Genomic DNA, 14,226 nt, shown 5'->3' on the forward strand with positions numbered 1-14,226 from the left:
GTAATTTTGATACACAGTTGGATTTGAGAACCCCCGCCATATAATAACAAATGCAGAAGAGAAACATATACTTTCCCCTTTTTTAATGCTCTTAAAATTTTGACAGCTCAGGAGAAGGACTTGAAAGCTATAGAGTTGTTGTGTGTGTGCGTGCACCCACTGGCTTATGTTTATAGATGAATGGTGTATCCATACATGTATTATATGCACGAATGCAACCTCCTCATAGGTATGAATCCTCCTTTTCCTGATGAAGCTTCTAATATGACTCCTGATTGCAGTTTCCTCCCTCTGGGTTTTTAATGATTCTAGTGACCACCTAGAGAAGGTTGTTTGGTTCCTGTGACTTGCTCACCAGTACCTGGGACAGCCTGCTGGGACACTGGCTAACTGCAAATGCTGTACCTCTGATTTTCCACATCACCTCCCTCTCCCCTGACATGCATGCTTTTATTAGTGCATGCTAAGCATTTTATTCATGCTAAATTTGTTGTTTTTGATCATTTTGTGTTCACTTGGGTTGGAAGTGGGTAGCTTCTAAGAAAAGCAGCAAGAAAACCAGCAGAGGCTTATGTTCCTAACTCAACACAGACCACATGCCTTACTTGGCTTCTGAAGGTCTCAGAAACTGCTGAGATGTCAAACTGAAGACTGGGCATGTGGCTTGTGCTTACAATGGAAGAGTCCCATCCCTTGATTGGCCGCATTTCACACTTGGTAAAGATTGTACACCCTCAGCAACATTCCAGAAGCTCAGAAGGCCCTCATGGTTGCTTGTAGAACCCCCATCCTTGGTTTTGAAATAGGACGTATTCTGCTTAGGAGACAACTTAGACATGCTGTCTTCTATTTTGCATCTAGAGAAAGGAGTTTTCTCCTCCTTTCCAATTTCACAGCAGCAAAGCAAAGAACCATAGACCTGGAGAAGAGCAGGGAGCCATGTTCTTGTCTTTATATCCCTAGTACTTTGCATAGTGCCTGGCACAAAGTAGATGTTCAATAATGTTATTGTTTTGGTAAATTTTCATTTCCTTTCCTGGATACTCATCTCCAAATGGAAGGGATAAGCGAAACAAGTTCAGAAAACTGGTACTCAAACCTGCATGTACCTCCTATGAATCCCAGTGTTTATTTTCTGGGCTCCAACAAAGAAGTGGTCTCTTCTTCAGGCTTCTATACATCTTTTACAGTTTTATTTTCTCATAAGATACTTCTAAGCCATTTATAAATTTCCTAGCTTATTTGGGAAATTTCTACATTTCCTGTTTTAGTTTCAAGGGCTTTCCATTTTGGATGCCTGATTTCCATATGCCTATCCACTCAACCTCTTCTTACCCCTCCAAGATTATGTCTAGGGCAAAATGACGTTTTATTGTTCTTCCAATAACACCATATTTCCAGTTGGCTTAATTCTATCATATCCATCCAAAATTCCTATTGATACCATCTTTGGATTAAATTTCTACTGGAAATTATTTTAAATCCTGACTTTCATTAATTTCTTCTCTTTTTCATATCACAGCATTTCCATGCCAAACCAAATGTTGCTACACTCACATTGGATGTGTGTGTAGAATATCTGTCCATTACTACCATGTCGTATACCTGAAAAAAGACAGAGATTACAACTGTGTAGATTTTGATCAAATAGAAATCAACAAAATGAATACTCAAGAGTTGTTGGAAATTTGTCAGACATCTTCAGCTAAACTCTTGTTTCTTAAAATGAATAGTGAGATGAACAAGTTCTAGATGTTCCATTGTTCATCCTGGGTAGGTAATGGAGAAGGATGCTCAGAAGACCTGGTTTCTAATTTCTCTCTAACCAGCTGTGTGTCCTTGGGCAAGTTACCTAATGTTGCTGTACCTTAGTTTTGTCATCTGTAAAATGAGGCTGAATTCAAAGAACTAGCACTGAATATCCTGATTTTCCATGTAGCTATTTATTTAGGCCCTAACAATATGGCAGACCCAGAGGGAAATTAATATGTGATTGTATTTCCTCTCCCAAGGTAGAAGGAAGATTATATAAAAATTGTTTCCATTCTTTCACCTCTCTACAATTCCTAAGAGGGAATAATCATGCTGAACAGGTCCAGGCACATCTGTGTTGACTCTTTCAAGTAACTAAAGGAAACTTACTTATGGGCCTAAGGTCTAAACGGAGTCATTACCTATTTGTTGGTTCTTTCATTTAGTCATTCATACTTACTCACATTTTTTTTCAAGTATCGACTGATGAACCAACATGTGCATCGTAGTTGCTTGACTCCATTGGGTCTGTCACCATGCATCTGTCAATAGGCAGCAGAGTAATTAGTTTAATCTTATTCCTCAATTACCTTAACTATTTAGGAGAGCATGGGAACTAGTGAAGAGCTAGCTTACATAGTGTATTTCAAGAACACACTTGATTGGTTATGAGTATTTTTTGACTTATAAAAGGAATTCTTCTGTAAACATCCGAGATTGGATACATGATTCTACATTCCCAGAGAAAAGGTCAGCTGCTTTCTCTTAGAATAAGCCATTAGCTTAGATTTTATGGCTTACCTGAAGGGAAGGTTGCAAAGCCAAGGAGGAGTTAGATGGAGGTGATAGCTTTCAGCCTCTTGAAATTAACCATGAACGCTGAGCCACCTGAATATCAGGAAGGTCATAAGCAGAGGCATTTGTACTAATGATGCCTTTACCATGTTTCATGCAACTGGCTTGTCATTGAGTATAATCTGGGTTGCTTTTTGGTTGTTGAAAGAGTCTGTCTTATTCTGTATTTGGATTGGAGAGAGTTCTGTCCTCAGTAAAGATGAACGAATTTCTTTTTGGTCACGCATATATGTATTTGTGTGTGTGTGGTTAACTTAGTTGATCCCCCTTGGCGACTTTTGGATAGTGATACAGTTACAGATAATTGTTCCTCATAACTTTACCATATAGCTGTGATAGGGAGCGTAAAGTCTCTGTGTTAGGAGGTGTTAGTAAGTAGCCAAACTTTATACTTTTGGAAGTCCCAAAATTCACTGAATGGATATAATTTTTTCTTCTTTTTTTTCCTAAGTTACAGCTGGGTAGGTCAAATTGGCCCCCTTTATAGCTTTCCCTGTTTGTTCTCAGGGGGATCATGTTGAGACATACTAGCTAGAGACCTGCATGACGTCTGCATTCCTTGAAGAATAACCAGAGGCAGTTTTCTCCATCACTGTTCCAAATCCAGGCTTGGTTCAAGGTCTCCCAAGTATATGCATGTTTATTGAGACAGTGGAATGGAGCATTTGAAATAAGATACTGACCAGGAACCCCTGAGGTGAGAGGTTGTGGTAACCAAAGGGCTCAGTTTGAGCTTCATCATTTCCTGTTGGGACTCAGTGACTTTTCACCTCCCTAATTTCTTGGTTGAAAAATGTTGATGCTTCTCATGTTTGGGGGGCAGTGAACAAATGAGATTAGAGTTAACAATAATAACTAAATAATAAGATGAAGCACCATTTCACATTGTATAGAACTTTGTAGTATTCAAAACACTTTTACAAATGTCGTTTTATGTGACTTATTTAAATACTTACTGTGGGGATCTATACGTAGCCTCATATACGACGTTGTTGATCATCTGCAATGTGCCAAGCTCAGTGATAGGTCCATTCAAGGACTTTATCTTCTCAAGCAGGTGTCATCATTTTACAAATAAAGAAAATGAACCTAAGAGCTGGTTACTGATGGAGCTAAGATATAAATTATGTCTTAAGATTCCAGGATCTAGGCTCTTTTTTCCCAAATCATGCTGCTTCTCTATACATCAAGGTGAGTTGGGATATACCCAGAAGTGCCATTTGAGAACCCTTGCCATCTTCCTCTTTGTGCCTCACCTTCCTCGTGCGTCAGGAGACCTGAATTGTATCTAACTATCCATCCACAACCCCACTAACTTCTAAAAATTCAAAGAATGGCAGTGTCTCAATAAACATTACATAAATACAGTTTGGTATTTATGACAACCATAGATACTGACAACCTAGATGTACAAGCTCTTCTGAAATGTGACCTTTTTTTAACCTGAGAAGCAGTTGTCCAAGGTGAGGAGGCTAGAGCTACAAGGTGTGTGTTTTAACCCTTACAGATGAGTAGCAAAGTCAGCCTGTGGGCCACTGTGAGTGAATTAGGGATGAAGGTTATACCAATCAGCAGGTTAAGCATGAGGCATATTTGGTCAAGGAACTCAGTCTTCTTTTAGTGTATTCTTATGTGTACACATTTAATGTCTTATTTAATTGTAGGCCCCCAGCAAGTACCCCACATGTGGTGTGTGCATGGCACTTAGTAGGTGCCCTAAAAATATTACTGTTATACCTGGAAGTTTCCTTGTTGATTTTCGAAGTCCCAGAAAGGAAAAGGGACTTTTCACAGTCGCAGAGGCAGCATGGGGAAGAACTGGACCTGAAACAGAGACTCATGTCTGAGCTTTTGGTCCAGCGTTTCTTGCGTCTCAGGTAGTCTCTCCAGACTGGTTTCTTCTTATGATCAGCACACAGGAGAAGGGGTTCTGGTGTCACCACAGCTCTTGAACCGCACCCCCAAAGTGGTTTTACTCTGTGTTGTCACCTGCCACCTCAAGAACCCTTTTGTCCATCCCCAGACACTGGCTGCCACCTTTGCAGAGAGTTGCTGGGTCCACCAAGGCTGCGGGGCCTTTCCTTGTCTGCCAGCAAGTGCTGCTTGGGGTATTCCTGCAGCCCAAATGATAGGGAATACCTGAAGCAGCCATATCCACGTGGAAGATTCTGTATTTGCTGCTAAGGGGAGAACATAGTGTTTATCGGCTGGCACGCGCCGGCTGAGCTGATTACGGCACAGCATTCTGTCAGCCAGTGACTTGTTCTGTCCTTTATCATCTGTGTCACTCAGCAGTGTACTGGTGAAGGGAACACATCTCCCCCTTCCCTTTTTTGGTACCCATTTTGTGTAGAAAATTTGTATTTACTTTGGGAGTGTAATTTGTTCCTCACGGATAATGTGACCCTGAGCGGAGCTGGATCATGGGTTAGTTGAAGTGATATTTTCCGCTAATGGTAGTCGTACATCATTGCTGTCAGCTCGGGTTAGGAGGCAAGCACATTACAGCTCCATTTTACCTCTGCAGGCATCTGGGATTATTTGCCATAACCGAGTATGACATGACCGCACTACAGAGTGCATTAAAATTTTACTGGCTTCTCAGGCAAGTTCCCTGGCTCCAGTGTGTGCTTCAGGCAGGCAGTCTGTTGGGGAGCCCAAGGGCCCTGACTTCATGCACAGAGGTGCTGTGAGGAGGTGGCCTAAGCAGGGCCTGTTCTCCTCTTACACTGAGAAAGAAGCCAGGGAAAGAATTTATGGGGAGCCAGCCTGCAGGTATGCACCTCTCGGGACATCCCAGTTGGGCAGGTGACTAGCTGCCTTGTGCACATAACAGACGGCTGACCACAGTGCCCACTGCAGTCTGCTCTCTCTCTCTCCTTGACGTTTAACCCCTGGAGGTAGAATGGGCAGTACCTTCTTCTCTGAGGAGAGCCCAGGGTAAGCACCAGTCCCTGCCAAGCCTTGGGCTGATTTTTATTGTTCTTGTCTGCCTGTGGTCAGATGAAAGGAAGGAACCATGGGTCCTCAGTATGGCACAATTCATGTCCATCCACACAGGCTGATATTCTCATAAACCCAGTTAGAAGTGTTTTCCAGGAGATTTTACACATTATCGCATACAGTCTTTACACCATATAGGCATGATTACTCCATTTTAGTTATAAAGAAACAGAGATCCAAAAAGATAATTTGCTATGTCCTAATGGTGGCAGAGATAAGATTCTTTCCTTTTGTCCAGATCTCACTGACTTCAAATTCTGTAAGGTTTCTAGTGTTTCATGCTATGTAGAGATGTTAATAATTATTATTTAAATAGTGCTTATATATTCTTTACGTATATCATCTTGTTTAATCCACACTACAACCCTAATAGGTAGGGGCTAATATTATCCCCAGTTTACAGAGGAGGAAACTGAGTCACAGAGAGCTTACGTAATATGCCCAAAGTCTTGCCCCAGTTAGTGGCAGAACCAGGTTTCGAATCCAAGTTGTCTAGCTTCTGAGGCAGCACTCAGCCACTAAGCTGGGCTCTCCCTCAAGCGACTTTCCCGTAAGCCTGAGGACTGATAGGAAAAGGCAGGGAGAATAGTAATATGTTGGAATAAAAGGAAATGTTCAAAGAGTATTTAATCACTTTCAATTGTAATTTTAACATCCAACAAAATATCTCTCAGAAAGATGCTCTGTGATGAGCTTTAATTAAGTACTAAGTCCCTTTCATGTTTAGCACATTACTTGCATGCAAATAGTACTTCTAAGGTGCTTGAAAGGCATTGATTTTGTTAGTTTAAGGGTAAGCAGTCACTCTGGCAAAATGCCTCATTCTTTTATATTGCTTAGCATCCTTTTTCTCAGAATTATTGGAGAGGCTGTAATAAACTTAAGTTGAATCGTGTACCTTAAAAGGACAGTTTAAGGTTGTCTCTAAATAATGAATGGGATACAGATTAGGGTCCACTTTGTCAGCCAAGAGTAAAATCATCAAAATTCTCTTTTGTTGGATCCTTAGTGCTGGACACTTCAATGTCCAGCACACGTACAGCTCAGACATTACGTTTTGTTCTCTCACAGAAAGACCTCTCTCCACTTCTCTGGCCCCGTCATCTCTCTCTCTCTCTTCCAAACTTGAGATGTTACCCCTCCTGGACAGAATGGACAAGCTGCTCTTCCCCTTGGCAGGATATGTGGTAGGGTCATAAATTCATAAACTTAGTCAATAAACCACACATAAAGTGAGTTATGCCTTGTACCCTCAGGGCAATTTTTTAAATGCTGCAACAGAAGAGCCATAGATAGGCATGGCTTCTCTCACTGAGAATTTTGAAATTATATTAGCACATTAAGAATTGTGCTCCCTGGTCCCACACCCTCCTTGGGCTCCCAAGCACACATATCGATCTTCCCTGCTAGATTGCAGTAGGTCCAGGGGACTGACCTGATTTTCTCCTCTGGCCTTAGATCCAATCACTCAAAGAGTAAGAGAGAAGAAGAAAAATATTGATCCAGTCATTGAAAAGGAATTCTGTCTCTCAGATGGTCTGTTTAGAATGTAGCAATAATTTTAAATATTGTATTCCCCAGAGACAACATGACACCATATGTGGACTGTTTACTTACACTTGTACCCTCATTCCTTCCTAAACTTCTAATGATGTGTAGGTAGACCTACTTTAAGAAGAGTAGACACTGGGGCTGGCCCAGTGGCATAGGGGTTAAGTTTGCATGCTCTGCTTCAGTGGCCTGGGGTTCATAGGTTTGGATCCCAGGTGTGGACCTACATACTGCTCCTCAAACCACGCTGTGGTGGCATCCCACATAAAGTAGAGGAAGATTGGCACACGTGTTAGCTCAGTGATGATTTTCCTCAGGCAAAAAGAGGACGACTGGCAACAGATGTTAGCTCAGCTCCAATCTTCCTCACAAAAAAATAAAAAGAAGAAGAAGATTAGACACTGAAAAAGATTCGGTTTACCCAACAAATTAATTACAAAGCACTTATTCATTGTATAAAGGAATTCATCAACCTTCTGTGTAGCTAGATAAAATACATGATCTCCACATTCTTCAATACTTAAAGCAGAACTCATACAAGAGCCTTCATGAAGTCATTGGGTCATTTTAAAGCTCATAAGATTTAACAGCTTTGGCTGTATTATGTTAGCAGTGTTTTGTTTTGTTTTTAAGATTCTTTTTTTTGAGGATGATTAGCCCTGAGCTAACTGCTGCCAATCCTCCTCTTTTTGCTGAGGAAGACTGGCCCTGAGCTAGCATCCCTGCCTACCTTCCTCTACGTTATATGTGGGACGCCTGCCCCAGCATGGCGTGCCAAGCGGTACCATGTCCACACCTGGGATCTGAACTGGCGAACCCTGGGCCGCTGAGGCAGAACGTGCGCAATTAACTGCTGTGCCACCGGGCCAGCCCCTTTAAGATTCTTTTTTGTTTCACATAACACAAATTAAATTCAGACTAACAAATATAGGCTTTTGGAATACAGGTAAGTGTTGAAATAACCAAACTGTCAGAAGGGCAGAGGTATGGGACTGGACTTCAGAAGCATGAAACAGGAAATTAAGTGCCCTCCCTGTCTTATCTCTACTTCTTTTTGCCTGTCCACTTTATGCTTGATTGTTTGTGAGACTTGATTTCTCCTGTTGGTAGAAATCATGACCCATCCTCCTGAGCATTATACGTTTCAGCTTCTGCCAATGGAAGAGACACTCTCCTTTTCCAATGCAGTTACTAAAATTCAAGGAAAGGATTCAGATTGTCTCAAGCTGGGTTAGGTTCCAGCGGGCGGGTTCTCTGGAAAGGACTGTAGATTGGCCTAGCTAAAGTCAAGTGCTCATGCCTGAATCAATCAGCTGGGGGTAAAAAGACTGGGCCATGTAGTTCAAAAGTGCTACTCTGGAGATAATCTGTCTGGTGCTGGAGTGGGCAGAGGGCCTAGCAGGTGGGAGTTGGGCAGACAACGATGTGTCTGTGAAGCATACCCTAACCTTTCTGCTATGCTCGTAGGTACTTCTTGCCAGCCATCCAAGCTGCCTTGATCATCCAAAGTTAGCACTTTATAGTGATCAGAGGGTCTCAAATAGGAGCACATGGTTTACAATTATATATAATAGTTGCCTAAATATTCAGAGAGTCACCTTAAATGCCATCCACAGATTAGTTCTATCTTGCTTAAGTTAAGCTATTAAAAATTATAGAAGGGCACAGGATTTTATGGAGTGAGGGTTCATGTGTACATGCATTCAGACTAGTCCAGAATTCCTTAATATTTTTAATATAGTGGATGATGACTTATTCTCCAAGTATAATACAGCCATCTTGAGATATACAGGGGTCCAAGTCACTGGAAGGCCAATTAGTAAATTACTTATATAGGGTACAAAATGTAACTTACTTGTCCAAAGGAACTGTGGTCATCCCAGAGTACCTAATTTGTGTCCAGTGCAGTACTTCTTAAACTATAGCAGACAGTTTTGCTGAAATGATTTTCCTAAGACTGAAAGGTGATAAGCTTAGTCATTTCTTCTTCACGAACAGTTCATTCAATAAACCTAGCCCTCACTGTGTGCTGAGCCGAGCACTGTCCTGGGAACTAGGGATGCAAAGATGACGAAGACATAACAAGCCTTCAGAGAGATATGATCTAATTGAAGAGAAAGTTGGGTATCTTGATGAATTATACACTGTACTCTTCCCCCCAAGTAGTGTATGCTGAGGAATGGCAAGATGTCTGAATGCAAAAAACTGAACCATATTGTCTAAGAGAACAGGCATTTGAATTAAATCTTTCTGAAGCACCTGAGTGTAGATGACTGCTAGGTAGCCAGAATGGTGTTCAGATAACAGGCAAAGGGGATATTTGCAAAAATCAAAGAGATGTGAAAGGCTTAGCATGTGGCGAGAAGCATGAGTACTTCTGTTTATATGGAACAAGGTCCCTGGTAGGGAATGGATGAGATGTAACTGTAAATGTAGGTTGATATAAACAGCTCAGTATAAACACTTTGGCAGGATAAGAATTTGGACTTGATCTAGTCAGCAGCCCACTAAGTTCTTTATATAGGTGAATGAGACATCAGATTTGACTTTTTGGAAGAGAATTCTGGCAGTGGTGAAGGGATGGGATGGAAGGGAGGTAAACTTTGGCCAGATGACCAAAGAGAAAGTTGTCATCATAGACTAGGTGAGAGGTGATAGGGTTCTCAGCTAAATTAATAGGAGAGGAAGGAGCTAGATTTTGGAGGCATTTCTGAAGTAGAATTGTCATGATTTCATGATCGCTGGGGTGTGGGGATTAGGGAGGAGTAATAGATGACTCAGGTTTCAAGTAAGGCTGTCCGGAGAGCTATTGATGACGCCATCAATTGGACACTGAGAGAGCGGGAGACTGGAAATGTGAGTTCAGGGAAAGACTTACAAGGCCCTCCACTGGATGAGTTCAGACGAGTATGCACATTTATGGTGCAGGAGTGATACCTAAACTATAGGTCAGCATCTGGGAGACCAAGAGCCATCTGAGTAGCGGAGACACTTGGAGCTGTGGGAGTGAATGGTAGCCCAGTCAGAATGCTGAGATTTTGTCTGTATCTAATTTAGGAATAAATATATGTGGTGATGATAACCATTAAGAACAAAATATGACCTGATGTTTGTGTAAGTGTTTTTATATGATACACTGAATGACTTTATTTTTTTTTTTTTTAGTGTTGGCAAAATACACATAGCAAAATTCACCATCTTTAACCATTTTTAAATGTACATTTCGGTAGTGTTAAGTACATTCACGTTGTTGTGCAACCTGTGTAGTCTTTTATACTAAATGTGTTAAAGCACCATACATTAGCTCATTTAAACCTAATAACACCCTAGGGGAAAGAATATGTAATCTTCGTTTTACAAATGAGGAACTTGAAATGGGATGAACTGAAGCAAAATCTTAATGCTTTGGTGGTAGTACCCAGCTTCCCCTAATGTTCTATCTTATACATAGTACAAATATCTAAACCAGGAAATTAACCTTCATATGATACTGTTAGCTAAATCTACAGACCCTATTCAAAGCTCACCCGTTTCCCCAATTATAGCCTTTTTTCAAGAATCCAGGCAGGTTATTTTGTGGACTCTCCATCCTTCAATTTGGGTTTGTCTGAGGTTTTCTCTGGATTAGATTATGGCAGGAATACCAGGGAAGTGATGTGTGCTTCTCAGTATATCACATCAGGGGGCATGTGAGGTCTTCCTACTGGTGATGGCAGCTTGGATCTCTAACATAAGCTGATGTCTACTAGATTTCTCACTATAAAGTTACTATTTTTTCCCTTTCAAATTAATAAGGATCTTGTAGAGAGTGACTTTGAGACTATGTTAGTAGCTGTTTCTTACCACACTTTCATCCACTAATTTTAGTACTCATCAGTGGTTTTTGGCCTTAATAAAAATACTATGGTCTTTGCCTAATGGTAGGACATGCTTTTAAACTGACCAGGGCATTCTGTGTCTGCTTGAGCATTTCATGAAAGCTAGCCTGTTGTGGAAAGCATATAAACTGTGCAGTCCAGCAGGCCAGGCCATCGCTCCAAAAGGTCTGGTCGTGAGGGGCCCTGTAGGAGTCAGACAGCCAGAGATCACCAGGCTTTGGGTGCTGCAGATGCCTAGAAAGGTAGAGGTGGCGAGACCACAGTTCTAGCTCTATCAAGAAGATAGTGCTGTGTAACTGTGACCTTGGGCAATTTTGCTTAATGCCTCTGAGCTGCTGCTGTTCTGTTTTTGTTTTCTTAATCTGGATATAAAACATCTAGGATGATACAGCCCATAATAAGCACTCAGTAAATTTTAGATTTCAGTCCCTTCTGAATGTTACCCCTGCTGATCCCCTACCACTGCTTCTCCCCACCCCCCCAGAAAAACCCATAACACACATTAGTGACTAATCCAGTACAACCAAGTCAGTCAACTCCCCAGGAGCAGACCTCTTGAGAAGTGGGACCCAAAATGGGTATGTCTTGAAGTGGTAGAAGAAGATCAGAGAGATACAAATCAGGACCATGTCCATGGTCCGTGAAATTTGGAAAGGAGGGTTTTGTGGAGAGAGATCCAGCAGAAAATCACTAAGCTTTGGAGGAGTAGGAGATACCCCAAAAAACATAGGTGGTAGGCTCCCAACTGAAGATTGATGACAAAGGCAGCCTTTATAATCTGCAAGTAGATTTCACTTTGGTGAAATCTACCTCTCTGCCTAAGCTCTAGTTTTCCTTTTGAAGAGGCTTTTAAATTAATTTCTGTTGAATTTACTCCTATTGTATAGAGTGAGACTGTTTTTAAATCCCTTCCGCAACCTCCTGGGCCCTTTTCTCCCTCCCCTCATCTGCCCTGTGTTAGACTCCCAACCCCACTAGATGTTCTTTACGCCATTGCTAACACAGAGCCTCCTGTGTGACACATGCCAAGGAAGTACAGGTGCCATGAGTCCTAGCAAACCTTCACCGGGTGTCCTGTGTGCTTTAGGACCTAGGATGTGGAGGAAGCTGCCTGCCCATGTGGCCACTCTCAGTGAATGTGAGCTTTGGGAACACTGCATTAATTCACTGCCAGTGAAACGGTGATGGGGATTTTAGCAGTAGGTGTTCTCTCTGAAAGATGGCAGCAACAAGGTGGGAGAGGGTGGTCTCAGGGAGACTTCCCAGCACCTGTGGGAATCCCGAGAAAACACGCTCTCTAGGAACTACCTCTAATGGTCAGATATGAGAACAATACCTGTATCAGTCCTTCTTAAGTTTTACCTTCTAGGTATCACAGAGATACAAAAATTAGGATGTGTTCAGCTGCAATAACAGAATGCCTAACAGTGGCTTTGGGCAGTATATTAGTTTCCTGTGGCTCCTGTAAGAAATTACCACCAACTTCGTGGCTTAAAACAATGAAATTTATTTTCTCACAATTCTGGAGGCCAGAAGTTCAACCTCATTTTAACTGGGCCAAAATTGAGGTGTCGGCAGGGCCACACCCCCTCCAGAGGCTCTTGAGGAGCATCTTTCAGCTTCTGGTGACTGCTGGCGTTCTTTGGCTCGTGGCCACATCATTCCAATCTCTGCCTCTGTCTTCACGTAGCTTTCTCCTCTTTTGTGTATTTGATCTCTGTCTCTTGCTTTCTTGTAAGGATACTTGTGACAGCACTTTGGGCCTCTCCAGATAACTCAAGATAATCTCCTTATCTCAGGATCTTTAATTGAGTCCCATCAGCAAAGACCCTTTGTCCTTATAAGGTAACATTCACAGGTCTTTACAGAACACATGCAAAGCAGACAAGAAAGAGGCAGGTGGGGGTAAGGGCCTTTTACATCTCCTTGGCTAGAACAGTTCATTCTTAGGTACAAAGGAAAAAGGGAAAAGCAAGTATCTGGCAAAGCGGGCCTGGATTTCCCTGATGGTTCCTGGGGGATGGCATTGTGCTGTCTTGGATAGAGTTCTGTTAGCAGGAAAGAAGTGGTGGAAATGGCTTCTGAGTAGGCAAAGAACAGTGACTGCCACAAAGGGTGTGGGCTACAGACCTTCTGATATAGTCAGATGGAAAGCCTGAATGAGTGTCCTCTCTTGTTTTGTGAATGTGACATTGTTTTAACTTCTCTATTTAAACCTTCCCTGCTCAGTCACACCACTAAACTACCAAAGTCATTGAGTTTCTAACTCTCAGCCCGTCTCTAGGATCCACTGAGGAGGAAAGTGGGCTTAAGGTTTGGTGATAGACTCAAGACAGCCTGGAATTCATAACCAACTGCTCACGCAGCTTAAAAAAATCATCGAACCTCTCCAGAACCTCAGTAAGAATTCTTACCTTGCGAGGCCATGGTGAAGAGAATAAATGCAGTCTACAGGAGTTACTGACATCCTAGTTGTTGTTACTGTTATCAGTGTTAAATGGAGCCCACTGCTGCCTCCCAGCTTAGACCAGGTTTAGGGAGTTTGATCCTCTTATTGATTCCTCACTCCCCCATCAGCCATATCCACCACACAAACTTTAATATACTTTGTACTCGTTTATTGTTGTCATGTGTTTATTTTCATTTTCAAGTTCTGACTAGGAATGTGCCTTTGTTGCTGATGTTGGTACTGTTCTCACTGCATTTCTGGGTGTTATTCCAGTAGCGAGTGGAGAACATCAGGTGAGTTCCAGCCAGTAGTAAGACTCCTGTCATATTCTGGACCATGGGCAGTGGAGGAAGCTCCTAAACTTGCAACTTAATTTGCACTCATGCTGTGGTTAAGCCTGGGCCACCCTGTCCCTAATGGCCTTGATTTTGGACACTGCAGATGGCAGTAGCAAGCACTCACGTAGGGAGAGTAAAGATGTTCATCACATCTGTGCCTGACCCTGACTCATTCATCTAATCAGAGTGTTGGGAAGCCAAGGGTGGTGGCCTGCAGAGCAGGTGAAGAGATATAACATCTGATCAGGTGGATAGATAGGAATGTGGGACTTCTCAGCAGCTGAGTGTGGAGGGAGGTTCCCCACCTGGCCACACACCAGTCGCCCAGAGTGCTGTGCACAGAGAGATGCTTTGGCATTACCCTGGGGACTGGGGAAAAAGAAGTTTCCAGGTGGGAAGT

The 14,226-nt window shown here is 42.3% G+C and overlaps 1 protein-coding gene across 8 annotated transcripts in view; it reads left to right on the forward strand.

Moving 5' to 3' along the window:
* The window catches only part of AUTS2 (activator of transcription and developmental regulator AUTS2), a 1,153,944-nt gene that overhangs the window by 838,358 nt on the left and 301,360 nt on the right, over positions 1 to 14,226 (forward strand). The window lies entirely within an intron of this gene.

The sequence above is a fragment of the Equus przewalskii genome, chromosome 12, assembly GCF_037783145.1.
Source record: "Equus przewalskii isolate Varuska chromosome 12, EquPr2, whole genome shotgun sequence".
Classification (NCBI taxonomy): Eukaryota; Metazoa; Chordata; class Mammalia; order Perissodactyla; family Equidae; genus Equus; species Equus przewalskii.